The sequence below is a fragment of the Myodes glareolus genome, chromosome 3 (assembly GCF_982192425.1).
Source record: "Myodes glareolus chromosome 3, mMyoGla1.1, whole genome shotgun sequence".
NCBI lineage: Eukaryota > Metazoa > Chordata > Mammalia > Rodentia > Cricetidae > Myodes > Myodes glareolus.
This window is the reverse complement of record NC_142028.1, coordinates 5,719,913-5,747,180: the sequence shown is the minus strand read 5'-3', so window position 1 is coordinate 5,747,180 and position 27,268 is coordinate 5,719,913. Positions and strand designations below refer to the sequence as shown.

Here is a 27,268-nt window from a genome sequence, read left to right as displayed (position 1 = left end):
GACAAAAAAACCCAGGAGCCCTGTTTGGGAACCGTGAGGCTTTCCTAGGGAGGGGTAGTGTCTGAGCTGCCGTTTGTAGGATAAGTAGGACTTTCTAAGGCCAACTAGTCCCAGGAAGACCTGGGGGTGGGGTGGGGTGGGGTGGCACAGGCCCCTGGGGTTTTCAGTGTTGGGACATTTTGCTGTCATTTTGTCTGGCTCGAATACCCTGACCTTTTGTAAGTGTTTTGTTGCCTCATGTAGGCCCTGTGGAAGCATCCTGGCTGAGTGCCCCTCCTCCTGCAGGTGGCATTCCAGCCAGAAACTGCCTTTTGCTTCTGTTTTGGGAAACTACAGAGGGACAGTGCCACCAGCTCTAGAGAGGAGGAAAACAGCATCTACTGAATGCCTTTAACAAATGCACGGATCTGCTCTGGTTCTTGTCGCAGCAAGGCACAGCTGCCGACCAGTTGTCCTGGGAAGGGGCGTCGTGGGAGGGAAGCTGTGTTTTCAGGCTTATGGAACACTGGGTTTCCGTGGGATAGCTTCAAGTGGTGTCAGGTGTGCCCTCCTCCACACTGCTGCTGTCTTATAAGTTCCGACGCACATCCCACTGTTGCTTCTGAAAGCTCATCAGTGCATGGTCTGCAGTGCCGGTTCCTCTGTTGGGTGCTCGGTCTGCAGTGCCCGCTCCTCTTCAGTGCATGGTCTGCAGTGCCGGCTCCTCTGTCCGGTGGACTGGGCCCAGGAAACAGTACATTTAAACAGTTCTCTGCGGGCAACCGAGAAGTTAATAGCAGTAGGAAGTGTTCATTGTGTTCCCAGGCCATGAGTCTTCAGCTGTTCCAGCTTTATGTCCACACCATAAGTGGCTGTAATAAACATTTATGCGCAGTGGACATGGTTGGGGGAAGTGAAAGACAGGAGAGCAGAAGGAGAAGGCCTTACAGAGCAACAGGGGAGGCCCTGGGTGGAGAGCGCAAGTTCGTAGGTTAGAAAACACCAGGTGCTTCTAAGACCTTCCCAGGTGAGCGTTAAGGTCAGGCTAACTCACAGCGCCCCCTGGGGTTGTTAGGGCCAACAGTAGCAGCATGTTTTAGTCCGGTATTTATAGGTTCCATTTAGAATGTGTCTAATATTCTAGACTTGAGCAGAATGGGAAACAAAAACCAACACTTTAAATAGTAGTGAACATTATAGCCACATTTCTGGAATGTAGGAAAAACTTAGGATATGAATCCATAGGTTTTTGACATTTGGCCGTAAGCCTTGTTTCCTGACATGGCCTTGCCCACACTGTGTCAGATATCCCCATGTTCTCGTCTTTCCTTCCATCTGTAGCCCCAGTCAGGTGAAGGTGGAGGGAAGAGGTAGGGATATTTGTATGAGAGTGCTTTTTTAAAGATTTACTTTTTATTTTATGTGTATGTCTGTGCAGCATGGTGTGCAGTGCCCTTGGATGCCAGAAGGCAGTATTGGATCCCCTGAAACTGAAGTTACGGATGGTTGTTAGTCTCCACATGGGTGCTGGGAACTGAGCCCAGGCCCTTGGACAGAGAAGCCAGTGCTGTTAACTGCTAAGCCATCCACAGCCCTGTGTTAGAGATTTTACTAGTAGATTGCGTTTTCAAACTGATGGGCAGTGTACCTGGTTCTAGGAGGGAAATGGGTGTGAGCAGATCTGGAGCTTGTGTTGTCCTGCCCAGGGAAACCCTACCACACACCTGCCCTAGAAGACAGCCCAGGACTGATAGATCTCCTCACACACCTGCCCTAGGAGGCAGCCTAGGGCTGACAGATCTCCTCACACACCTGCTGTAGGACACAGCCCAGGGCTGACAGCTCTCCCTTCATACCTGCTCTAGGACACAGCCCAGGGCTGACAGCTCTCCCCTCACACCTGCTCTAGGACACAGCCCAGGACTGACAGCTCTCTTCACACACACCTGCCCTTGGGGACAGCCCAGTGCCAACAGCTCTCCTTCTCACACTAGTAAAGAATTTGGATCCCAAACTTTTGTTCTGTGGAAAGGCACTCTACAGTTCATATCTAGTCAGTTCCGAGAGGAAGTGCCTCTTCTGTCACTGCCACCAACTGAATTCTGATTTCTGTCTAAATATTGAAGCTCCTTCCTCTCTTACAGCAGCTGGCTTTCATTCTTTGAAGTGGTTGCTATTCTCCAGCCTTCTGCCCCCACTTGTCCCACTCCATGTGCTCTGGGGTTGGTGATCGCATGTGGGCCGATATCTTTACTGGGCACTGTGCAATGATGACTTCCAAGCTTAATATATCTTCTTAAAACATACTTAATTAGCTGGGCGGTGGTGGTCTGTCGCGCCCATCTTGTCAGCAATGAAGATGCAACACCGGACTCTTCTCACTGCAGTTTTTATTCAGGACCTTAGAATAATCTTCTCACCCTTTCCGCTACCTCTCACCCCCGGAGAAAAGCCAGTCTACAGTTTAAATAACCTCTGGGTAGCCAACCCCAGCAAGCCATGTGGGAAACGCAGATAGGTCCAGAAACGCGGAAGCAAGCCAGATCTTTAGCGTTAGCCATATATGGAGTTGTTCACACCTGAGAGCATTCACCGTTGGAAAGGTGGAAGGCAGGAATCAGCGCCACGTGTGGCTCTCTACAGTGGTCCACACCTTTAATCCCAGCACTTGGGAGGCAGAGGCAGGTGGGTCTCTGTGAGTTTGAGGCCAGCCTGATCTACAAGAGCTAGTTACAGGACAGGCCCCAGAGCTACAAAGAAACCTTGTCTTGGGGGAAAAAAACCCCAAAAACCTATTAATTATGTGCCTGGGTGTGGGGAGTATGTGCACATGAGTATATTTGCCCACAGAAAACTAAAGCTTCAGAGTCCCTGGAGCAGGAGAGACAGGCAGTTGGGAGCCACCTGATGTGGGAGCTGGGACCTGAACTCAGATCTGAGCAAAAACAGTACCTGTTCTTAACCCCCGAACTCTGTGTCTTGCTCGGCCCCCTCTCCTGATCTTAGACTCCAATGTCCGTCTGGTGTGTTTATGGATAACATGGGTTCCACCTGCCTCTGCTTTGTCTCCTGCTCCATCTCTTGCTCATCTCAGTATGTGGTGTTTTTCTATCAGTGTGTCAGATTGTTCTTTTATTTTTTAAAAAAATATTTATTTATTTATTATGTGTACAATATTCTGCCTGTGTGTATGCCTGCAGGCCAGAAGAGGGCACCAGACCCCTTTACAGATGGTTTGAGCCACCATGTGGTTGCTGGGAATTGAACTCAGGACCTCTGGAAGAACAGGCAATGTTCTTAACCTCTGAGCCATCTCTCCAGCCCCAGATTGTTCTTTTATTTTGAGATGAGGTTTCATATCTGTCCGCCTCAGCCTTCTGAGTTAATCTGACCTGTAACCTTGGGAATTATCCTTGACCCCTCCTTATTGATCACTTGTGGGCAGTCACTTATTAAGCACGACTTCCTGCCTGCCCTACATCTTTGTCTCTGCTTCCTTCTTATTGCCACTCTCTTGACGTCAGGGGTTTCCCATCGCTGTGTCTGCCCTCTGCCAGTCTTTTGGTCCCCGTAGAATTCTGATTATGTAATTCTTACCCTTAAGAGTCATAGGTAGGAGAGGACCAACTTCCACAAATTGTCCTCTGATTTCCACATGAAGCCAATGTCCCCCCCATAAAAGCATATAATTTAAAAATTTATTATTTCCAGTGATTTCCATATAGCCTCCGTGCAAACATTCTTCTCAGTTTTGGTTAAATTCAGGAACCTCTAAGTCATCACATCCATGGGTCACTAAAGTTAGTGGCTAATTTCTCTCCATTAATTCATTTTTACAGTAATGAAAAAAAATGAATGAAAAAGAGTCTCTTGGCTCTTGAGACTTCATTTGAAACTGACATAACCTGACCACGTGTTGAATACGTCTCCAGTTTTCATCATGATCTTTCCCACTTGAGCCACACTGAACCTGGAGCTTTCCTTACATTGGGCCACATACACTATTTTCTATAGCCTTTCCAGACTTTGTGGGTTATGCCATGTTCTCTGTAAAGGACACCATCCTTTCCTCTTTCTGGTCGTTAGGTGTATATCCCTACCTGGCAACCTTAGCTTCTCAAAATGTTTTATACATGTGTCTCCCATGGTGTTTTACGTCCTAAGCAATGGTCAAGTAACATGCTGGTTCTTTATTTACTGTTCGTCAGGCTTGGAACAGTGTTAATCGGAGTTTTCTCCTGTGTAATTTGGCCTGTTCTTACCACAGAATTAGGTAATTTCTTGGGAGAGCAAAAGTGGTCTTTGAAGATGATTATCTTACACTTCTGTTTGCAGCTAAGCATCTTTATTACTCTTATTCATATATGGGTTCTGCACATTTCACCTTCCTGGCCGCTCCTCTTTGTCAGTTTTTGATTGGCATTGTCACAAGGAAGGCAAGATAGCACAGATGCTTAGGGCCTGGATTTGGGTTCCGTGGGTAAGGCCTGACTCTTACCTTTCCGGAGCTATGCCTGTGAAGGTTTTGTTTTGTGTCTAGAAGTCAGCAGGATTTGGGGAATTTGTTTGGTTTACCAAGTTATTGAGAGCCTGATGTGTAAACAGGATTGCTAATTAGCAACTTTGTTCATATGAGTGGAATGGAGCTGGGGTCAGCACACTGCCCCCTACAGGAACCTCTAGGGAGCCACAATCTAATCCAGTAGATAATCCCAATGGGGCGTCACTAAGCCGGGATAACCTGGTGTGGTCTCTTTGTAAAGACACTTTGCTTGCCTCATTCTGAGTACATGCAGTACACACGTTCCTCAGACAGATCGCAGGGTGCGAAGCATGACCTTGCTTGTTAACTCTTGATCTCTGTTGTCTTAGTTTCTGTTCTATGGTTGTGATAAAATACCATGGCCAAGACAACTTACAAAGAGTGTACTCGGACTTACGGTTCCGGAGGGTCAGGTTACGATGGCAGAGCAGAGGCATGGTGGCAGGCAGCTGTAGCTGCAGCTGCAGAGAACGCACGTCCCAGTCTGTAAGCAGGAGGCAGAGGGAGCCCACTGGGGATGATGGGAGCTTTGGAAATCTCACCCTTCAACAGGGCCACTCTTCTAATCCTTCCCATACAGGTCTACCTGCTGGGGACCAAGCACTCAAGTGCCTAAGACTTACAGGGCATCTCATTCAAACCACCACATCTATTAGCAATCTTTTCTTCAGCAAGGTTTCTGTTTTCACACCCCATAATCTGCATCCTTCTCACTGCTCTTGACTTGGGTGCGCCAGGTTCCCACAGCCCCTCTTGAATTACTCTATTGGTGATTGGTTTTGGCCACTTCGTGTGGTTCATGCTGGTGTTAACTAAGATTTCGAGTCATGGGGACACTTACTCTGCCTCTTTGTATGCCTAGCTATGAGGCCTGGTCTCAGGCCAGGTGTAAATTGACTTTCTATATCATGCTTCTCAGGTGTGAACTTTGTAGATGTAGTGTGGAAGGGTTGGACACACCTAATAGGTGTGACACTCACTTTCCTTGTTTCTGAACCATCTCAGCCTGAAGTTTAAGAATGGGAAATTTTGTGTGGCAGGGTGGCCACCTCATTCTTCTCAGTAAAAACAGTGCGTGTAACAGTTTATCCCTTAGTGTTTGCTTTCGTGTGTGTGTGTGTGTGTGAGAGAGAGAGAGGGGGGGGGGGCGAGAGAGAGAGAGAGAGAGAGAGAGAGAGAGAGAGAGAATAACAGATGTTTATACAGGGAGAGAAAGAGAACAGGTGTTTGTACAGGGGGAGGGAGAGAGAGAGATAACAGGTGTTTGTACGGGTGGGGGAAGATAACAGGTATTTGTACAGGAGAGAGAGAGAGAGAGAAAGAGAGAACAGGTGTTTGTACAGGTTGCTGTAGGTGAGTGTGTGTGTATCTGTGGAGACCCAAGGCTGATGTGGGTGTCTTTCTATGTTCTCCCTCTAGACCTGTAGCTTCCCCGTTCAGTTGTCCTGTGTTGCCGTGAGCTCTAGGAGTCTGTCCGTCTCCTCCTGAGCAGCGGGATTACATGTGTGGCTACTACTCCCAGGGAGCTCTAGGAGTCTGTCCGTCTCCTCCTGAGCAGCAGGATTACATGTGTGCACTACTACTCCCAGGTTAGGTGGAACCTGGGGATCCAAACTCAGGTCCTTTATAGATTGAACCATCTTCCCAGTCCCACATTTGAATTTAAAAAATTAAGTCAAATATAATTTACATTTTCTGTATTAAATTTAAGGTATTCTTCTGTTAAAGTGCTTCAAATTTGAACTTTGGTACCCTATTTTGGATTATTTTCCCCAGATTTTGTGGGTAACTTTACAGTTATTTAATAAAAATGCTGTCCAGAATTCTTTCCCAGATCACTGATAGCAGTCTTGCCTAAGTCAAACGAGTCTTGCAGAATTTATAAACATTTTTAGGTTTGTTTGGCTTGTTTTTGTGACGGGTCCTCAGTATGCTGTCTGTCTGTGTTGGCTTTGAACTAGCCTTTCTCCTGTCTTGGCCTCTTTTGCCCCCATCCACCTTACATTCTGAGTCATGTTGTTTAAACATTCACCAAAAACATCTAATTCTTAGACACCCACCACCCCCAGTAGAGTGTAGCTTGTGAAATCCATCCAGAGAGCTCTCAGAGGTTTGTCCTAAAGCTTTGTGACAGGAGAAGCAGCAGCACGGGTAGTACCCTCCTCTCCCAGCATTCCAGTTCATCCTTCTCCACCTCTGGAAATTCCCATCACGAAGTCTTCCCTGATGCCCGTCTATGAAATTTTCATGGTCTCTGAGCCCCTATGCTTTGCATACGCCCTACCATATTAGACCCTAAGGGCACTTTGTATCAATCACCTGGATCCCAAGAGCAGCGCCTGGCACACGGTGATGTCTGGTGTTTGTTGAGCTAATCAATCAAAGCTGATTTCACTAAAATTCTATTCCTGAGAGCTTCCTACAGCATGACTCACACTTAGCATCTCAAGCAGGATTTGCTTTTCTTTGTTCTGAACATTTTGTAATTTGTGTTCCCTGACCGTGTCCCACATTCCCGTTTCCAGCTAGCATAGCAGGCTGCAGGCTTCTGTGCTTAATTGCCCTCCATTCAGTCAGCTCACTTCCTCCCAGTGGTCACGTTGATGTCTAGAATATTTCTTTCACCATATGAGACATAATAGGCTATTTTAGCAAGGCGTGCTTTTGTGTCTTCATTTTAGCTGTGGGAGAATTCTAGCAAATATCCTCAAAGTCGAGGTTCCTGTCCCTGCAGCTCGTCTCTGCATCAGCTTCTGTCTCCAGAGTATCAGTACCTCAATGCTCTCAGCCATTGCTGCATCCGGTCCAGAATCCCGACCCATCCTTCTCTGTGATACTCAGTGGTTCCATGTTGCTTGCTGGTGAAGCCTCAAGTGCTATTCTTTGTTGAATACCCAGATTGAGTCATGGTCTCCTGGGCTTGCTGGGTTTTTGAGGGAGGAGAGCCCAAGTTACATTGTTGCTAACACCCTTCCCATTTGCTTCATTCAGCAGTAAACTAACAGGCGCCTTCTCTGGAGTGCTGTTCATCCTTAGGAATTAAGCGAGAGGCAGGTGGTATAGAGGGTATGCGGTTTGCCATCATGTGTTAAGCCTAATGGATGTCAGTTGTAGGAGGGAGACCGCTAGTTAGTTCCCGGCAACTTAGCCCCGAAATAATCACACAGAAACTGTATTAATTAAATCACTGCTTGGCCCATTAGCTTTAACTTCTTATTGGCTAACTCTTACATCTTACTTTAACCCATCTTCATTAATTTGTGCATCACCACGAGGGTGTGGGCTACCAGCAAAGTTTCAGCAATGTATCCCCAGTGGCAGCCCCATGGCTTCTCTCTGACTCTGCCCTTCTTTCTCCCAGCATACAGGCTAGCTTTCGCTGCCTAGTTCTGTTCTTCCCTGCCATAGGCTCAAAGCAGTTCTTTATTCATTAACCAATACAAGCAGTACATAGACAGAAGGACCTCCCACACCAGTCTGAGTGGTATGCGGTGCTCATGGTCCTTAGTGTCGGCAGCAGAAGCCATTCTCTGTGAAGCACAGTTCTTCTTCCTCTCAGTGAGATAGACAGTTTCCCCAGATAGGTCCCTCCCTCCCTGTACACCGACATACAGACAGCGAGGCTCCATTTCTGTCTCTCTGTGTCACCCAGTTGGTAGAAGAAAACTCACAGTAGAAACACGTGTCTGCTAGGGTTGGAATTCAGGCAATAGTGATGCCTTACTGAGAACCCAGTCATTGCGCATTGAAACTAAATTCAAATATGTCTTAAACTTTAAAATATCAATTTTATAAAATAGCAGTGTCAGCTAAGGCTGTCCCTCAGTAGTGCAGGTTTTGCCTAATATGTTTAAAGGTCATGATGTGAGCCCCAAACTGTAAAGTCAATCATTTTTGTAGTTTACATGTGGTAAGTTCCATGTCTTTTAATTGATTCAATATAAACTAGACAAAATCCTTCCTTAGAGGAGAGAAAGCACTATGAAAACTTTTGCTAGATATTGTTAAGTATTCTAAAACATTACATTTTAAAAATGTTGTTATTAATTTGTTTATTGAGACAGGCTGGTCTGGAACAATCCTCCTGCCTCAGCCTCCCAAGTGGGATGACAGGCATGCACCACCAGATTCAGCGTCTTTCTTGTGAAAATGAGTTTAACTGTTGCACCTACTTTCTGGAGGGGCTCTTGGTGGCAGAGTAATAGGAAGAGTTGTGTATTGAGTGTTTGCAGAATGGGACAAGTGTTTGCTCATGGACTGCTTTACTGGGCAGCTTCGTGTCCTTCTCATCCTGTGCTTAGGAAAGGTCAGTCAGTGAAAGATGCATGCGCAGGAAGCCCCGGGACTAAAAAGCATGGGAGGAATGCTCCTTAGTGCTGCTGTGTGTGAAAACTGCTTCTTGCCAAGCTGCCTGCAGCACGACTGGGCCAGAGAGTCGTGGTTTAGGGAGGGCAGCATCTCTGGAGCAGGAGTCCTTTAAGGTAGCTCTGACTTTAGACTCTCCAGTCTAAGTACCCTTTAAAAACCTCGTGCCTTTTCTCTGGAGTTGGGAGATATTTGAGATTTTCAGTTACTATCTCCCTGGAAGATACTTAGAGAGACCCAGTTGTCATTCCTAAGAACTCTATTGTCCTTGGTGTGTGGGACTTAGCGTCCCTGCTGCCTTCTCCAGAACAGTGCCTGTCAGCAATCTTGTGACACCTTAGGCAGCACCTGACCTGCCCAAGTTGCTGTTCGTGTGTTACAGAGAGGCCGGACTGAAGCTGTTATGTTTTTGCTAGATCACCTTTGAGTACTTCTGAACATTTAGCGTTGTCCTGATTATCATGGGGAGTGGGTATGGGATGGCTCTGGCTATCAAGAAATTTGGAACGTTGTGGTTATAGCATATGACTAAGTCTGTCTGCTTGAGCTTATTTGACACCTTATTGTGAGATTGATAATAAGTGCCACACACGTTCTGAAACATGAAAATCTAGCAAAAGAGGGAAAGTTCATTATTTTCTGTAAATATAAATAGAAAGTAAAAGAATGAACGTTTTTATTCATATGTATGTATGTATATGTATGTATGTATGTATGTATGTATGTATGTATTTGTAGAGGCCAGAGGCCAACCTTGGTTGTTGCTCCTCAGAGTTGCTGTCTACTGTATGTTATTGTTTTATCTTTATATTTGGGTCTGTGTGTAGGCATGTGCTGTGTAAGTCCAGGGGCCTTTGGTGTCCAGAAGAGGGTGTCGGATTCCTGGAGCTGGGATGGTAGACAGTTGTGAGCCTCACGCCTGGGTGCAAGGAGCTAGACTGCAGCCTCTGGAAGAGCAGCACACACACTTAACTAATGAGCCATCTCTTTAGGCCTTGTGCCCGGATTTTTTATGTGAGTTTCCAGGATGGAACTTGGGTTGTCATGATTGCTTGCGCGTACTTCGTGGGCTGAGCTCGTTGGTGGTACAGGAGATTGAACTTGTCTCTGTGCTTGCTAAGCACATACTCCTCCCCCGAGCTATCCCTCCAAGTCCTGAGGAAGGACCATGTAACATTAAGATTGATTACAGCATGCCATTGGGTTGTTGAGGGAGGGAACTAATGAATGGTAGAAAATAAAGTTACATATTTAGGGTGGGTCACATTACAGGATTTAATAAAGCCCAGCTCTGAAGTTTAGATTGGATTCATTTAGAGTTTTTGAGCCAAGCTGTGGCATCACCCCAGTTTTAAATTGGGAGCAGTGGCTTAGAGATGAGAGACTGCATTTGTAAGCCTGCCCTTATGCTGCTGCCGCAGACATGTCCTGCAGCATGGCGGGGGTGGAGGTGAGAATGAAGAGGACGGTGGGGTGAAGAAGCAAAGACAAGCTGCTGCCCAGGCTCCTTGCCGGAGTGGACAGTCATCCAAGGTTCCTTTGCAATGTAGGGGCATCCATCTTTGGTCTACAGGGCTAGAGTATCTGACAGACATCTCTGTGAAGCAAGAATTTTGAAGGACTGTCCTACCTTGTCTTGGCAAAATTTGGCAGTTGCCTTATTTTGTGCCCTCCCTGTCCAATTTGGACAGCATACTACAGCAGCTGAGGCAGGGGCAGTTCCTCACCCAAATGCCTAGCTGCCTAGCTCTGCCACAGTGAAGGCAAACTCCATATGGAGCTTCTTCGATGCCCATCATCCGTTTTTGAAGTGCTTCGAAGAGCAGATGTATCTCTCTATTATGAAAAACCTTATGTTATTAAAACATTGTAAATGACATATTCTTTAGATCTCTGAAGTTCTTATGAAGACCACCTGTCTATCTAAAACTATATCTGTTTGACCTTGAAAATATACCTAACATGAACACGTATCTGATTGTTATAGATGGTCTAACTAGTAACCTGCATTTCTTATTATCCTAACTAGCTTTCAAGGACTTGAACTTTACATTTTTAAATGAGTTGCATAGGTACAGTACCTTAAACAAGTGTAGAAACATATATGCAGTATAACAAAAATAACCTTAAATTTGTATCAATATACAAAATCTATACAAATGTAAAATATTTGAGACTAGTAGTTGCTTTTTAGTCTAAAAGTAGGTTCAATAGTCTACCCTTCTTTCCTATCATTCCCATATTACCTCGCTTTTTTCTTTTCTGAAAGAAATCCTTGAATGCAGCCTCGCTTGCTTAGTTTCCTTCCTTATCAGGACCAGTAACAATTTGCAGCCAAGCCCCCTAAACAGTGACAAACATCTACAATCTACTGAATGGCCAACCTCTTGCGAATGTGGGTATTGTATTCTTAAAATTGCACCCTGTTGTCTGGGGGTGACAGCATCTTTAGGGAACCTGGAGAAAATTGAGATAATGGTCAAGTCCTGGGGAAACGAGCTGTATCATTTGTTGTTCAGTGTCTGCGTGATGGAAAAGTGTGGAGCTTAGCTGAAGTCCTGGCTGGAGTAGTCTGTGAGCCTGGACTATCTCAGATAGAAGCTTTGAAGTTGTTTCAGATATAGAATTTTGAGAAAAACCACAACAGAGGCATGCTGAGAGGCTGGATCACCTGGGCTAATAATTGGTGTCTGGTCTTTTTTTTTTTCCCCTGAAAACACAAACTTTTAAAAGTGACATACATATCTGTATTAACACAAGAATGGAATGTACTGTTTGCACAAATCAGGTAAAGATGATATGCTGTTCTATGTTTGAGCAGGTAAAAGGCATCTGTCAATGTTAGAAGTCCATTTGGACTGTGTAACCAAACCTTTGTCCACTCCACATGAAAGGACGACATGTAGTTAGTCATGAGGACTCTGTAGGCAACAAGATTTATCATGTCTCCTCCAGTCTCAGAGCTGTTATCACGTAGAGGGTTAGTGTAGTATGGAGCTGCGGGCAGGCCTGCTTTTCGCCTCACCCGGCTCCTGCACGGCTAGCTTAGCCCCGGAAATAACAACACACAAATTGTATTCATTTAAGCACTGCCTGGCCCATTATCTCTAGAGAGTTAGTTACTGGCTAACTCTCACATCTTGATTAACCCATTTCTAACCATCTGTGTAGCATCACGAGGTCGTGGCTTACCGGGAGAGATTTAGCATGTCTGACCTGGTGGCTGGCTCCATGGCATCTGCCTCATAGCCCTCTTCCCAGCATTCTGTTCTGTTTACTCCGCCTACCTAATTTTCTATCCTATCAAGGGGCCAAGGCAGTCTCTTTATTGACCAATGAAAATAACACAATAGACAGATAACCCTCCTCCATCAGGTTAGCATGTATGTCACCTGCCCTGTAGTGTTTCTTGTTTTTTCTCCATATCTGTAGCCAAGATTTTCAGAAGGTCTCCCCTGACTAAATATTGTCTTTATTAATTTTGAGGAAATCCATAGCTTTTTGTTTCCTGTGGAAACAGAAGCAAAACCTCTCCCCCAACACAACGTATTTTCTAACTTTCATTAGAAGTTAAGACATTTTAAAAATATATTGGTTGGTTTAATTTAACAGTTCTCATAATCCAGTGTCTCTCAATATCTGTTGTTTTTTGTTCATTAGCATTTAAAAAATTTAAAGTTAACAAGGCACCATACAGGATCCAGACACCCTGTATATTTCCCATCTTTACGTGGCTTCTTTTTATATACTTTATTCCCTCTTTAAAGACTTCACTTTATTGTTTTTAAGTTCTTTTTTTCTATGACTTCTATACTCATGTTTCTTTTCTATTTTTAGCATCTAAGCACATATTTTAGCATAGTATATCTGTTCCAGTGTTTTCTCAGTCTGGATCTGACTCTATGCATCCACAGTGGTGTACTTACAGTGTTCTCTGAGTGTATGAGCCACACCTGAAACTGCTAAGCCGTGGCTACGCCCTCCACCACGTGGCTCCACTTGGTACATGGCCTGACAGCTGGCTTTGCCCCCTTTGGTTGGGTTAGAGGGGAACCTCATGCCTTCAGGCCCTGGCCAGGAGCAGGTCTGTCCACCCCAACACTGGGAGTTTTCTGGGTCCACAGTGCAGTGGGCATTTCTACCCAATCTGCTGCAACCTTAACCTTTCAAGTGCTCAGTAGCAGAAGCTGCTTAAGAGAGCCAAAGTCCTGTACGCGACAAGCTCTGAGCCTCCTGGGAGCTTTTCCTTTCAGCTTTTTGAGGCCTTATGTGAGTTTACGTGTCAGACGTTGGGTGCCGATCGTAGCATGCTTTCTTGTTGGACTGTCTTTGAGTAGCTAGGCGCCAAACAACGACATGGAGACTTATTAATTATGAAAGTTTGACCTTGGCTTGGCATTTTTCCAATTCTTTTAACTTAAATTAGCCTGTCTCTATTAATCTACATTGTGCCACGCAGCTCAGTTACCTCTGTTCTCTACCATATGCCGACTTCATCCCAATCTCAGTGGCGTCTCTCTGGCTTTAAGGACTAAGGTGGTTTCCTGTTCACGATCCGCTGAATAGAAAGCTCAGTTCTGCTTCCTACCGGGTCCATCTGGGTGACTCTGAATTGAAAAGGCTTCCCAGGTTATATCTGACGAAGCACAAACCCTAGAAGAATCTCCGTGTAAATCTTCATGTTACTGTTTCCCAGGGACTGAAGAGGTGGCTCAGCACTTAGACCGGTACCTGAAGCAGAGAGCCATCCAAGCACACTCATAATATGACTGCTGTGCTCAGTCCTTTTCCTGTGGGACACAGAGCTTGTGCTCTTGTATGGGATCTTTATTGTGTGGTGACATCTATGACATGGAAATTAAATCTGCACAGTCCAGTATGCTGCACATCTGTGACATTGAGCTATTCCTGGCACGTATATTTTATTACCCATAACTGTGAACTTTTGGTATCATTGCTTGCTATGACTTTCTTCCTCCCCTATAGAAAAGAATCTGTGTCACTGCTCACATCCCTTTGTTCTAGTTAGGGACCCCATTGCTGTGATGAAACACTGTGACCAAAGCAACTTGGGAGGAAAGGGTTTATTTCAGCTTACTTCCCATGTAAGTAAGTACTTCCCATCATGGAGGGACATCAGGACAGGGACTCAAACAGGGATGAACCTGGAGATTCTAGAGGTTTCATCCGTCATCACGAAGGGGAACGTGGTAGCATGCAGGTGGCACCCAGGCAGGCATGTTGCTGTCATGTGAGTGTCATGAGTTGAATCTGGGCCTCTGTAAGAGCAGCCAGTGCTTTTAATTGCTGAATCATCTCTCCAGTCCCCAATTTAATTTGTGGTGTGTGTGTGTGTGTGTGTGTGTGTGTGTGTGTGTGTATCTGCCTTTGTGTAGGAACCAGGCAATAGGAAGTCAACTGCCTGTCACACTGAGGGAATCTTGAGAAAAGAGACCTCAAGGTCTTCTCCGACAGTGACACACTTTCTCCAACAAGGCCATAGCGCCTAATAGTGCTACTCCCTTTGGGGCAATTTTCTTTAAAACTACTACATTACATGGTTCTCAAAAGCTTATAGCTATGTTAATGGAAAAAAAATACACTCAGTTCAACTTCAGATGTTCCCATAGTCTATCACAGTCTCAACAATGTTTAAAAGTCCAAAGTCTCTTCTGAGATACATGGCCATCCCTTAACTATAACCCTCTGTAAAAATCAAAAATACTTGTAAAATATATGGCACAGGATATGCGTTAGCATTCCAAAGCACAGAGAAGGGAGCATAATGAGGAAATGCTGGAACAAAGCAAGACCAAAAACCAGCTGGGTAAACTACAAACTCTGCATCTCCATGTCTGATGTCAAAACGCTCTCCACATCTCCAAATCTCTTCAGCTTGCTTGACTGCAACATACTTTTTTTTTTTTCTCTTGGGCTGGTTCCACTCCATGTTAGCAGCTCTCCTCAGCAGGTATCCTATGACTCTGGAATCTCTATCATCTTGGGTTCTCCAAGGCAATCCAGCTGCAACTTCACATCTTCACACAATGGCCTCTCTTCTAGGCCTCCATTCAGAACATCCCTGACATATATCTGGCCTCAGTGTCTGTCCTTAGGTGTGGAGGCGACTTCTTCTGTCCTTAATTCTATCCATTTCTTCTGCCCTTAACTCTAAAGTCAAAATCACGTGACCAAAGCTGCCAAATTCTGCTGTTTACTGGGACTGGACCGTGCCCCCGTTGTTTAATTCCGTCTTCACTAGCTGTCTATTTTCCTTTGTTGTCTAAGCTTCACTGTCCTTGAACTTGATTAGGTTGACCAGGTTGACCTTGAACTCAGAAATCTGCCAGCCTCTGCCTCCCAAGTACTGGGATTAAAGGCGTGCACTACCAACTGCCTGGCTGGCTCTAAACTTTTCTTTAGTTCCTTTCAATAAATTGGAAATTTAGCTAAGGGGGATCTTGCCCTGAGGTCACCACTCCCTTTATTCCATTTCTTAATCCTTTAACACAGAATTTAGCTCTATTCCACTTTCTGATGCCTGCTCCTTTCATTATAAATCTTCATTAGAATGACCACTAATATCCACATGACAGAGTCTATTCTAGGCTGTTTTCAGATTTCTTCTGCCAAAGTAATTAATCCAAAATTCTTCACTTTAGTCAGACAGACTCTTTTAACGAAAGCAAAAGGCAGCCACTTTCTTCAATAAAATATAAGTATGATTTCTAGGCAACATACTAAAATTCTTCTCTGAAACCCTTTGAGCCAGCTCCTGACATTTCAATCATCAACACCACTGTCTTCCATGCTCCTACCAGTATGCTATGTTAAGCAGTGCTTAAAGCATTCTACTGCTTTCCTAACCCAAAGTCCCAAAGTCCTTATTATTCCAAGCCAAAACGTGGAACATGGTTAGGCCTGTCACAGCAATACCCTAATACTCTGGTACTGGTTTGTCTTAATTAGGGTTTACTATTGCTGTGAAGAGACACCATGACCACGGCAACTCTTATAAAGAAAACGTTTAATTGATGTGGCTTGCTTACAGTTTCAGAGGTTCAGTCCATTATCATCATGATGGGGAACATGCATGCAGGCAGACGTGATGCTGGAGCTGAGTGCTACGTCTTGCAGTCAATAGGAAGTTGACTGCCTATCACGCTGAGGGAAGCTTGAACAATAGAGACTTCAGAGCTTGTCCCCACAGTGACATACTTCCTCCAATGAGGCCACACCACCTAGGGTGTCACTCTCTTTGGGCCCATTTTCTTTCAAACTGCCTCACTTGGAGAATGTGACTTGTTGGCCTGTTTTATGTGTTATTTCCTTTAGGTTATAGCTCAGATTCTGGTTATCCTGTGATGGACCTCCTTCTTATCAGAAGATGGTGACGGGTGTTAACTGTGTAACCACACAACTGGGATGATGCCCTGCCAGTGACTGTAGGCAGAAGTTTTTGTCCCGCCTGGTCCCACAGCTATTCGGCCCCCAAAGAAACACATGGAGGCTTATATTAATTATAAACTGTTTACGCTATTAGCTCAGGTTTATTATTAACTAGCCCTTACAACTTAAATTAACCATAGTTCTTGTCTGTGCTTAGCCACGTGGCTTGGTACCTTTCTTAGCAAGGCATTCTCGTCTTGCTTCCTCTGCATCTGGCTTGTGACTGACTCCCTGCCTTTTGTTTTCCCGGTTGCCCCACCTGGCCACTGGCTAATAAGTGTTTTATTAAATTAATACGGATGACAAGTCTTTGCAGTGTACAAGAGCATTATCTTTTGCCTGTGGCCTGTGTCCCACAGGCATCCTTTCTCTCCTTGCTATGGCCAGGCCTAGAGGGGTGGAGCCAATCGTCTAAGGTCGCACAGCTATAGGAGTGGGGTGGGACTCTTCACTCAACAGTGAGAAGGAGACACGTTTATCAACTTGGAGTCTGAAGAAATACTCATTTATAGTTTTAAGAGGCTTTACCTAAAGATGTAATCACCAGAGAGTGGGAAAACACTTCAGTGTGGTGCTTAGAGCCTCACACTGTCAGGACAAGGGCAAAGCTTGGCTCTAGTTGGAGGGCCCCATGTGAACAGTTTGTTGGTCTTAGTTGACGGTGATCTGAAAGTCCTCTGTAGGCGGCGGGTCATGGAGAGTCAGGGAGTGATGGCATCGGAAGCACTACAGCGGGTTCTGCCAGCTCTCAAGCTTGAATAGTTACTGTCCTTTTGGGTATAGTTATCCCAAGAGGGAGGGAGGGAGGGAGGGGGAGAGAGAAAGAGAGAGAGAGAGGAGAGAGGGGGGGAGAGAGAGGGGGGGGGAGAGAGAGAGAGAGAGAGAGAGGAGAGGGGGGAGAGAGAGAGAGGAGAGAGAGAGAGAGAGAGGGGAGAGAGAGAGAAAGAGAGAGAGAGGAGAGAGAGAGGAGAGAGAGAGAGAGAGAGAGAGAGAGAGAGAGAGAGAGAGAGAGAGAGAGTGTCACTGGCCTGGAGCACATTAAGGGAGTCCAGGCTGGCTGGCCAGCAAGCCCCGTGGATGACCTGTCTCAACCCACTCAGTGTGCTGGGACTACCAGCCCAGGTCATGTGGGCCTCCTGGGGATGGGTTCATGTCCTCATGCTTTACTGACTGAGCTGTCTTCCCAACCTCTCTCTGCAGCATAGGGACCCATAGCTATATGCGGAAGTCACTGAGCACATCTGGAAGTGTCCGCTTATTCCTTGGCTTTGGGTTACAGATATTTTCCTCATCACCTTAGTTCTGGATTTTAAAGCATCTCTTTGGCTTAAGAGTTTTCTTTAAACTGGTGTTACTGTGGCAATTGGCTGTTTCCGGGTATGACTTTTGCTGACTGTGCTTTATTTACTAATTCATCTGTAGAGTACTTACTAAAGATTATGGGATGTTAGCAGAAAGACTGAAGCGTGCTATGGTTTCACCCCTTCAGTTTAAGAACGGGCAGAGCTGGAAGGACCATGGCTAGGAAGGCCAGGACTGAGGAGACTGACTGAGGGCTTAGACACTGACTCAGTTGGGTGTGCACATTAATGGAAAGTTTTTAAATTGTGCCCTCAAGTTTAAATATTACATTTTCCCTCTCTTGCCTCCGTGAGGAAGGAGAGGAAAAGTCTCCCCTTTCCCACCTTTGTAGTCAAATAAGGTCGGAAAATGAACTCACTGAATGGAAGGCATCACACTGAATTCCATATTTGTCTTGGGAGGAAATCCAGACCTCTGCGCATGCCGACTGGGCTGTGCTTCTGTGTGCTATAGGGAGGGTTCTCGTAATGCTCCCCTCTAGAGACAGTCACCCTAATTGTTTTGTTTTTGTGCTTTCTCAGAGCCCAGTGTCCCTGTGCACGGTGTATCAGAGCTCTTGAATCTGTTTGCTCTGCACAGGCTTAGCTGTAGACATCCTCAGAGTCTGTGGAATAAACTCTGGCAGTGAACATGGGTGAAGAAATGAGTAGCAGAAGAACGAAAACCCGAGAGCGGATGAGAAAGCTGGGGGGCTCGTGGCTTCAGGACCCTGAGTCTCTAGCGGGGCATGGTGTGCCCACCTGTGAGCCCAGCACGAGGGAGGCTGCAGTGACACCGTCTCCATGAGAGGGAGGAAAGACTTGCGTTCTAAGGAAAGAGTTTAGTGCCTTTATTGTGCAGGGACAGACAGCAGCTAGCTCCTGAGCTGTAAGGGCCTTGGACGTCAATGGGAACTTAAGACCTTCAAGACCTTGACTATGCTGACAGAACCATTGTGTATGATTTTCCTAGTTTTACTTTGTGAGTTTATTTCTTTTTCTTTTTTTTTTTCTTTTGGTTTTTCAAGACAGGGTTTTGCTGTAACTTTTGGAGCCTGTCCTGGAATTAGCTCTTGTAGACCAGACTGGCCTCGAACTCACAGAGATCCGCCTGCCTCTACCTCCCGAGTGCTGGGATTAAAGATGCTTGCCACCATCGCCTGGCTGTGAGTTTATTGTCTTTAAACACTGGTGGGGACTGTTCTCTCTGCTGATCCCTAGGGAGCAGAGCAGGTCCTGGAGGTGGGCTGCAAGGGGCCTGAGCTCGCTGCTCACAGTGGCTTCTTTTTGACTTGTTCTTCCCTAAATGTTGCCAACTTTTCAAGCCTCAGACCTCTTTATCTTTAAACCAGGAATAAGCGCCTGCCCAGATATCCCTTGTTTGGGAGGAGCAGGAATGCATAATGCAAGAGAGGCCTTGGCTGTTGAGTCAGGCTGGTGTTGGCTATAAGACTTGAGTAAGATAATGCTTTCATGGTGCCGGTGTCTTCTGCAAAATGAAATGACATGCTAGGATGAGCAGAGTATGTTACCTGGGACACATTAATGTTCATGAATTATTATGAATTATGTTGTCATTGCCAGCAATGTTAATATTAGTGCCAGTAGTGTTAATATTTTGTAAATGTGAGAACATGCAATAGAATAATCAGATTTCAGAGTTTTGATGTTTGATAGCACAACTGATAGGAAGAAAATCATATAAGAAACACAGGCATAGTGTCACAAACCTGTAATCCTAGTGGTTGGGTGGCTGAGGTGGGAGGACAAGAGTTCGAAGCTAATGAGGCTGTGTAGCAAGACCCTGGGTCAGTAGACAGGGAGAGGAAGTCATGGAGGAAGTAATTGAAAGAGGCAGGACTTTCAGGTCAGCAGTGGGCCTGCATTTTTGGGTTCAACCGTTCTTTTTCCGTGCTGGGTCTCCGACTTACTTGGGGCCTCTTGTCTGTTGGTCAGGTGTTCTACCAGAATCTCTTGTAGTCCAAGCTAGCCTCAAACTCACTGTGTAGCTGAGGCCTTGAACCCTTGATCTTCCTGTCTCTACTTCCTAAGTGCTAGGGTTACGGCTGTACACCATGAAATTTGTCAACAAATAATAATTTCGAGGAAAAAAAATGCTGTTTTATTGTAAAAGTTTGATGCAAATGTCCATGTAGTTTATCATCTAGACTGATTGTTTCTTTCTGATGTGCCTTTCTGTAACATGTTTAATAAAAACCCAGAGACAGAAATGTGGGTTCAACGTGAAGGTCAGAAAAGCAAAGCAGCCAGTCACTGGCTCTTACCTCTACCTCAGTCCAAAATGGCTATCCTGCCCCCAGGAATCTCAGAATGAGACTGTGTGTGAGAATTGTCTCCTCCAGTCTTATATTCCTCTCTAGGGCTGAGATTAAAGGTGTGCACCAATACTCTCTGGTTTCTATGGCAAACTAATGTGACTACTGGGATTAAAGGTGTGTGTTACCACTGCCTTGTCTGTAAGGCTGATCAATGTGCTGTCTTACTCTGATCTTCAGGCAATCTTTCTTTATTAAAATATAAATGAAATATCACTACACCGTTCTATGAGACAGAGATATAAGACACCTGTAAGGAAAAGATCAATTATGTCAACACACAGAGTGTTCTACATAGTTATATAGTAAATACAGAAGTGTATTTAGCCATCAGAAATGATGTCATTAAGATCTGCCAGTCAGCAAGAGTTGCACCTGTACCGTATGGCAGGGACCAGGCAGAACAAGCTGTACTTTTTATGTGCTCAAAACACAGTCCCCGCTATAGGCACCTGTTGTGTGCAAGGTGCTGTCCTAACAGCTGCAATCTGTTTGATAAGCTGTGAACTCTAAGGCCATGTCCTTTTCCTGAACATGTCTACCTCTCTTGAGAGATTCATAGGAGTATAGCTGAGCTACTCATTTCTGAAATGCTTTCTACTGTGGAGGAGTGTATTTCCTTTATTGCACATTAATTATTCCTTACACTTTAACTCACTGTGTTCTCTTTCTCCCCTGTAAAGCCAAGGAAGCACTTTAATGAGGTCTCAGAGCTCTACTGATGCTGCCGTGGCTCAGGCCCCCTGCCTACTGGACTGTCCTCACTGTCTCCTAACTACCAAGTAAGCCTCCCTTCCCTTCTTTCTGGCTCTGTCCTCCAAGCAACCCTGCTAACCACCAGGTCCGCTTGTTCCTGCTGTGAACTGGAGCCCTCATCTCCGGGCTGGCGTCCTAGCGTGGGCTTCCTTGTCAGTTCCCACACTGTACAGGGCTCCCTGACTCCACATTTACAGTGCTGTCTCTGGCCACTGTCTTTCCAGTCTGCCAGGCTTACCATCAGACTGACCTCCGTATCGGTGTTGTCTGCGTCGTGCTGACTGTATTCTGTCCGTACCGTACGGCACACGGGATGCAGTCTCTCATTTTTGTTTGTGAAATAAATGAGGGAATGAAGGTGTTCCATGTGGTCACAGCATAAATTAACGACACTTGAGTTTCTTAAATCTAATAATTATGCCATAACAGAAACTGAACTGAAATAGCTTACCAATCCTTTCTCTTTCTTAGCTGGTAAACTGGAATCTAGAGACCAAGTTACTCCTGACTAGTAGCCACACGAGGATTAGCCTGCCTGCCCATTACTGTGGCTGACCAAAAATTTTTCTGTGATAAAAGTTACATCATTTTATTTAGCCTCTGGGATATTTCGGTTGTTTTCATTTTGAGACAGGATCTAGCTATGTAACATCACCTTGATGCCACAGTCTCCCTGCCTGAGCCTCGAGAGTCCTGAGATTATAGGCATATGCCACCACAGCTTTTGTATTGCTGTCATTGTGACAAAATACATAATTAAGACAGTTTAAGGAAGGGCGGGTTATTTTGGCCCACAGTTTGAGGGTACAGTCTACCGTGGTGGGGAAGGCATGGAGCAGGAGCCTGAGGCACTGGCCACATCCCACCTGCTGTCAGGAAGCAGCGAGGGATAAGTGCTGGTCCTCAATCCGGGGCTCCAGCCTGTGGATGGTCTGCCCCATCCTGCTGTCTCCCCCTCCCCCCAGCCTCATCCGGAAGCTCTCTCGTAGACCTTTGTCTCCTGGGCGGTTCTAAATCTCTCGAGTTGGCATCAGTGTGAACCATCACACCCGTCTAGGATTCTTCCCAAACTTTTACAGGAAAAAGAACTAAATACACAGAAGATGAGAAGCATGGTGTATTTGCATGTACCTGTTACCAGCTTAAACAGTGTGACGCCGTGGTGGGTCTTGGTTCATCTGCACCGCGTCTGCTTCTGTTTTCTCTTTTCTCCCTCCTAGTTTTTAGGACAGGGCCTAACTATCACCTAGGGTGGTCTGGAGCAACCTGCCTTTCTTCTACTGCTGTGGTTTGGATATGAATTTTTCCCCCTTTTAAAAAGCCCCATGTGTTGAAAGCTTGTTCACCAGCTACTGGATCCAGCTCTCACCAAGAGGTGATTGCATCGTGAAGATGTTGGTCTGACCAGTAGATCAATCCTGTCCCGTAATGGAATCATAATTTGATGGCATTATTGTGAGGACATGGGACTTTGGGAGGTGTAGGACAGTCTCTTGATGGTGTCTTGTCCTGGACCCATCTCTGTCTTGCTACTTCCTGACTTCCATGTACCAGAACTCTGCCTCACTGCAGGCTCACAGTGCATGTCTCAGCAGCGGAAGGTTCCCTAGCATATTGACCTCCGAGAGAGAGAGAGAGAGAGAGAGAGAGAGAGAGAGAGAGAGAGAGAGAGAGAGAGAGAGAGATGCTGATACTCCGTTACGGCCTTCTCCAAGCGTCTTTTGGTACCCTCTTCTTCTTTTCAGAAAGCAGTTGTCCCTCTTTGACTCAGCCACGCTTGAAGTATGTGGGGAGCTGTGTGTAGCGTTCTTTTGTTTTTGTACTTTTTAAACCATGTGCTGCAAAGCTGTTGGACATGAAGCACAGAGTTGTATGACCTCAGTGCATCCTAAGGCCGGTGTGTGAGGCCTGCACATCCCGCTGTGTGTGCTGTGCTTAATTTAAAGCACCAGCAGTTACAATTACAAGATGACGTTAACAACAGGAAGGGCACTTAAGGGGTGAAGTAGGCGTACTTATTTTAGTGAAATTGACTTAAAATCACCAGTGAGTTTTCTCTGTGCTAAGAGAGTACCTGAAGAAGGCCACAGTATGCTCCCTGCCTGAGTGATGTTCACAAATGGGTGGAGCATGATCTGCACCGGCTTTAAACGTCAGAAAGCTGTCTTGATTGGAGCATTACACAGTGTGCATCCAGCATAGCATGGCACCCTATAAATAGACATACTTTTATGTCAGTTAAATGAGTAAATTTTCAAAAGATAAAATAACTATAGAATTTGAATATAATGGAATAATTTTTTGTAATTAATTTTTTAAAAGCAAGTTCTACCCCCGTCCCTCTGGTGTAATTTCCCAGCTGTGTGTAGCTTTAGATTTTGCTTCTTGGAAGGAGAAAGAAGGCTCATCCTGTTTATTTAACTAAAAATTGCCCCCCCCCTTTTTAAACCAAACTTAGTGCTGGTAAGAATTTCTGACTCAGTAATTTTGGAAAGAACTACTTCGTTCCAGAAATAGACGCGCTCACACACTGGGTCTTCTGTACTAGTAATTTCCATTGTGTCCGGAAACTGGGTGGATGCAGGACTCATACGGAAGAGGGACTTGTCGGGATCAGGCTGTGGTAAGGACCCCCTGCCCCATGCTAGCCTAGAGGGTTCTGGCCAGTGGGAGACACTGAGGTCACTGTCCTGTGACTACGTGTGTTCCTCCAGTAACCCCAGTATTTCTACCTGGCATTTGTACCTGATCCGCCCCTATTCTGAAGCCCTGCTGTTATCCTAGAGGTCCATGCAAGGCCGTTGGGTTTTGCATTGGTGTTTATTTATATGGTTAGTCTTGTGTACTTCAGTGATACTGCACAGAGTGACATCATGTGCTTATCACACACCCCTTCACTTCTAGTGCCGAGTGCACCGGCAGTCTTTATGCGTGTTCACTGTGTCACTCGTACCTGCTTTGTTTTACTACTGTTGCCCTGGAAACCCACATGGCATGCAAACACTAACAGGCTTGTTTGTTATCTAGCTGTGTGGCCCAGGCTGGCTTCAAACACGTAGTCTTCCTGGACTGGCTTTGAAGGGGTCACCACCTCTCTCTTCACTAGTGGGTTTTTAATAAATTATTTTGCTGTCTACAATTAGAACAGATACCATCAGTTTGTATGTAACTTAGAAAGGGGCTTTAGAAAACCATCATCTTTCGTTTGGATCCTTGTGTCTGCGGTAGCAGAAATACCTTGGAACCAGAATCAGCCTGAGGCTGGATGGTGAGCCACACTTTCTCCCAGTAAGGGCCCCAGAGGACAGACTCTGAATTTTGTGGGAAGGTGTGGCCGAGAGCAGGGAGATGAGAGGATTCCCAGCCACATGCCTTGGACAGCTGTGAAAATGGAAGTAACGGTGAAGAAGGGTATGTAGCTGGTCAGCCATGTTCTGCAGTTGCTCGTACCATCTAATCTTAGGTCATGCATTTTTTTTCTACTTTTTTAAAAGACAGAGTCTCACTTATGTAGCCCTGGGTAATCTGGAACTTGCTATGTAGACCAGGCTGACCTTGAATTTACAACTTCCCAAGTGCTGAAACTAAAGGCGAGTACCACCATACTGGGGTCCTCCCTTAATTTTTAAGAATGTTGTTACATTCTATTTTTTTTTAAATTAGATTTGTTCTTATTTTATGTGTATGAATATTTTTTTCCTGTGTGTATGTATGTACACTACTTGTGTGCCTGGTGACCATGGTGGTCAGAGGAGAGTCTCAGATACCATGGAACTGGAGTTGTGGTCGGTTGTGAGCCACCCTATAGGTGCTGGGAACTGAGCCCAGGTCCCTGCAAGAGCAGCCAGTGCTCTTAACTACTAAGCCGTCTCTCTAGCCCCTTCTGTTAACAAGACGTTTTAGTTTGTGGAAACTTGGATTTGTTGCTTTTCCATAAGTTTTAAAATGTAAAGAAGTGAGTTGACTAAAATTGGATATAAAGAATTTGGTGTTCAGAACAGATTCTCTGTTCAGTGAGGGAGGGGCTGAGTAGATCTCAGTGGAAGATTCCTGCTTTCCATGCCCAAGACCCCAGTTGGTTCCCAGCACCCCAAGGCTCACTAAAGCGAAAGGGGCTCAGGTGCATTTGTTGGTCTATAACTGCTGATGTAACTCTGCCTTCTCTTCTCCTTGAGTGTGAAAGGCACCGACCTCACACACAGCAGAGATGAAAAGGCACTGCCCACCGCACATGAAGTTCTGTGCCTGACAAGGCAACTTACAGACACCATCACTATTTTATCGTAAGACCTGCCAGTGCTGGGAGGGCTCCTTTTAACTTCTCAAGTAGCGAGTTTAGATTTGTGCACATTTCAGAAATTGGTATTATTTACACATTGGCTTCGTGGGTAACATGACAGTTCTTCCCTTGGCAAAATGGATGAAAGTTTAAAAACGCACTGATTGTGCAGTGGAAGAGAATCAGAGCCAGTGTGCGGCCTTAGCTGTCATTTGAGAAGGTATTTGCTACAGGGAAGGCTTTCATTTTTATGGAAAATATGAGAAAAACGAGTTAGCGTTTGAGTGGAAGAGAAGTAGGTTAGCTGTAAGAAAAACTTTCTGACCACAGGCTGCCAAACAGATAAGAGGAACCATTTTCTCAGCGCTGGGAGACAGCCCCTCCCAGAATGTTCCTCTTGGGCCCCAAGACTGTCGGGCTCTCGGGAGTCCATTTAAAGATGGTCAGCCCTGAACCTCTCCCTAGGTCCTGGCAGGGCATCTGCCGGGAGTCTATCTCCCCTCCAGTGGAGGGTGAGTAATCTTCCTACCCAGACACTGAAGCATCCGGAAACCTGAGCACACGCGGTGTCTATTTAAAGCTCTGGGGTTATGAAAGTTCCAGGGATTATGACGTGAGAGCCCATTAGAAAGATGGGCCTTGAGCATGGAGCACAGCCTGCAGCCCCGGAGGATGGCAGTGACACACACACACACACACACACACACACACACACACTTCCCCCAGATAATCCAGGTTCTGTTTCAGTGTTGTTCAGGGCTCAGTGGTAAATTGTTCAGTTGGTCATTAACACTTACTTTTTTTAAGTCTTAAAGATTTTTGTATTCTGATGTCTGTAGTGATGAGGCAAGCAGGCCTGGTTTTCGTCCTACCTGGTTCCTGCACAGCTAGCTTTACACCCGAAATAACAACACACAAATTTTATTCATTTAAACATTGCATGGCCCATTAGCTCTGGCCTCTTACTGGCTAACTCTCACATCTTGATTAACCCATTTCTATTAATGTGTGTAGCACCATGAGGTGGTGGCTTACTGGGAAGATTCTAACTTACATCCATCTTGGGTCGGAGCTTCATGGCATCTGCCTGCCTCTGCTTTCTTTCTCCCACAATTCTGTTCTGTCTTCCCCACCTACCTATGTTCTGACCTATCAGGCCAACCAGTTTTCTTTATTAATTAACCAATGAAAGCAACAGATCGATAGAAGACCCTCCTACATCAAATGTCAGTGGCACAGGTCCCTCCTTGATCTCGTCAGGGTGGCTGAAGTTGAGTGGTCTGTGTGCTTAGCACAGTGTCAGTCACAGGTCACATGTGTCTGTTTAGCTGGGAGCGGTTTCTTTCATCACTTGCGATGGCCAAAACTGTCTCTTGGGAGAGACTTCAAGTTAGTAGAAGTCACTCGTGGCTATTGAGGTTCTAAGCTGTACACTTGATTTTAGTCTTCATTTCTTGCTCACATGAAGGACCACTTGTAGTTCAGGGTTGTTCACTTTGATCTCCTTTCATTCCAGTTGAAAAGGACAAAGGCACACACAAATTCATGCGCTCTGTCTTAGTGTGGATAACTATGTGCTTGTATGTGAGTATGTATATGTGTGTGCATGAGTGTGTTCATGTGTATGTGTCTGAGCAGTTCACTTATAGGAGAGTGAGCAGTGCCCCCAGATGCCCAAGCTTTCCAGATAGCCCTGTTGAGTTGTTTGCCCAGATGGCTCCTCCCCTAACTAGGATGTCACACCATAGCCGGCTCCTCCCCTAACCATGACATCACACCACCTCTCACCACTCCCCCTTCCCTGCCTTGTCCATTCATTGGTTCTTCTCTCTCACACCAGGCCTTCACCTTTTGGCACAGTACCGGCATCTGGTCTGTCTGGCAGAGCTTCCTTAGAATGCAGAGGGCACAAAAGGAGCAGGCTCCCCCTCAAATCTGGAGCTTTTCTGTTTCTCTTCTCTCCGTGTTAGAATTCCCCTTGCCTTACACTGCTGGAAGGTAGCTGAGCTCAGATTCCTGCTGCCCTGGCTTGTGACTTCAGCGTTAGCCTTTGAGTCATCAGTAGGGAGGGCACATGAAAAGACTGGTAATTTGAGCCCCTTAAATAGGCAGTTTTGAGGCTCCCTGCAAAAAAACTGCTTCCCTAAAAGGAAGTCTGAAATGTGAGTGAAAAGCTTACTTCAGGATTTTGCTCATTAGTCACCCTTTGTCTTTAGTTTTG

General features: G+C 45.6%; 1 protein-coding gene across 4 annotated transcripts in view; it reads left to right on the top strand.

Annotated features, from left to right (window-relative positions):
* The window catches only part of Stk38l (serine/threonine kinase 38 like), a 62,386-nt gene that overhangs the window by 7,449 nt on the left and 27,669 nt on the right, over positions 1-27,268 (top strand). For 2 of the 4 annotated variants that reach the window (XM_087903949.1, XM_087903950.1), the window contains one exon: positions 20,696-20,794. The exons of the other annotated variants lie outside the window; for them this stretch is intronic. The gene's annotated coding sequence lies outside the window, so the exon portion shown is untranslated. The remainder of the gene's footprint in view (positions 1-20,695; positions 20,795-27,268) is intronic. 4 annotated transcript variants of the gene reach the window in all.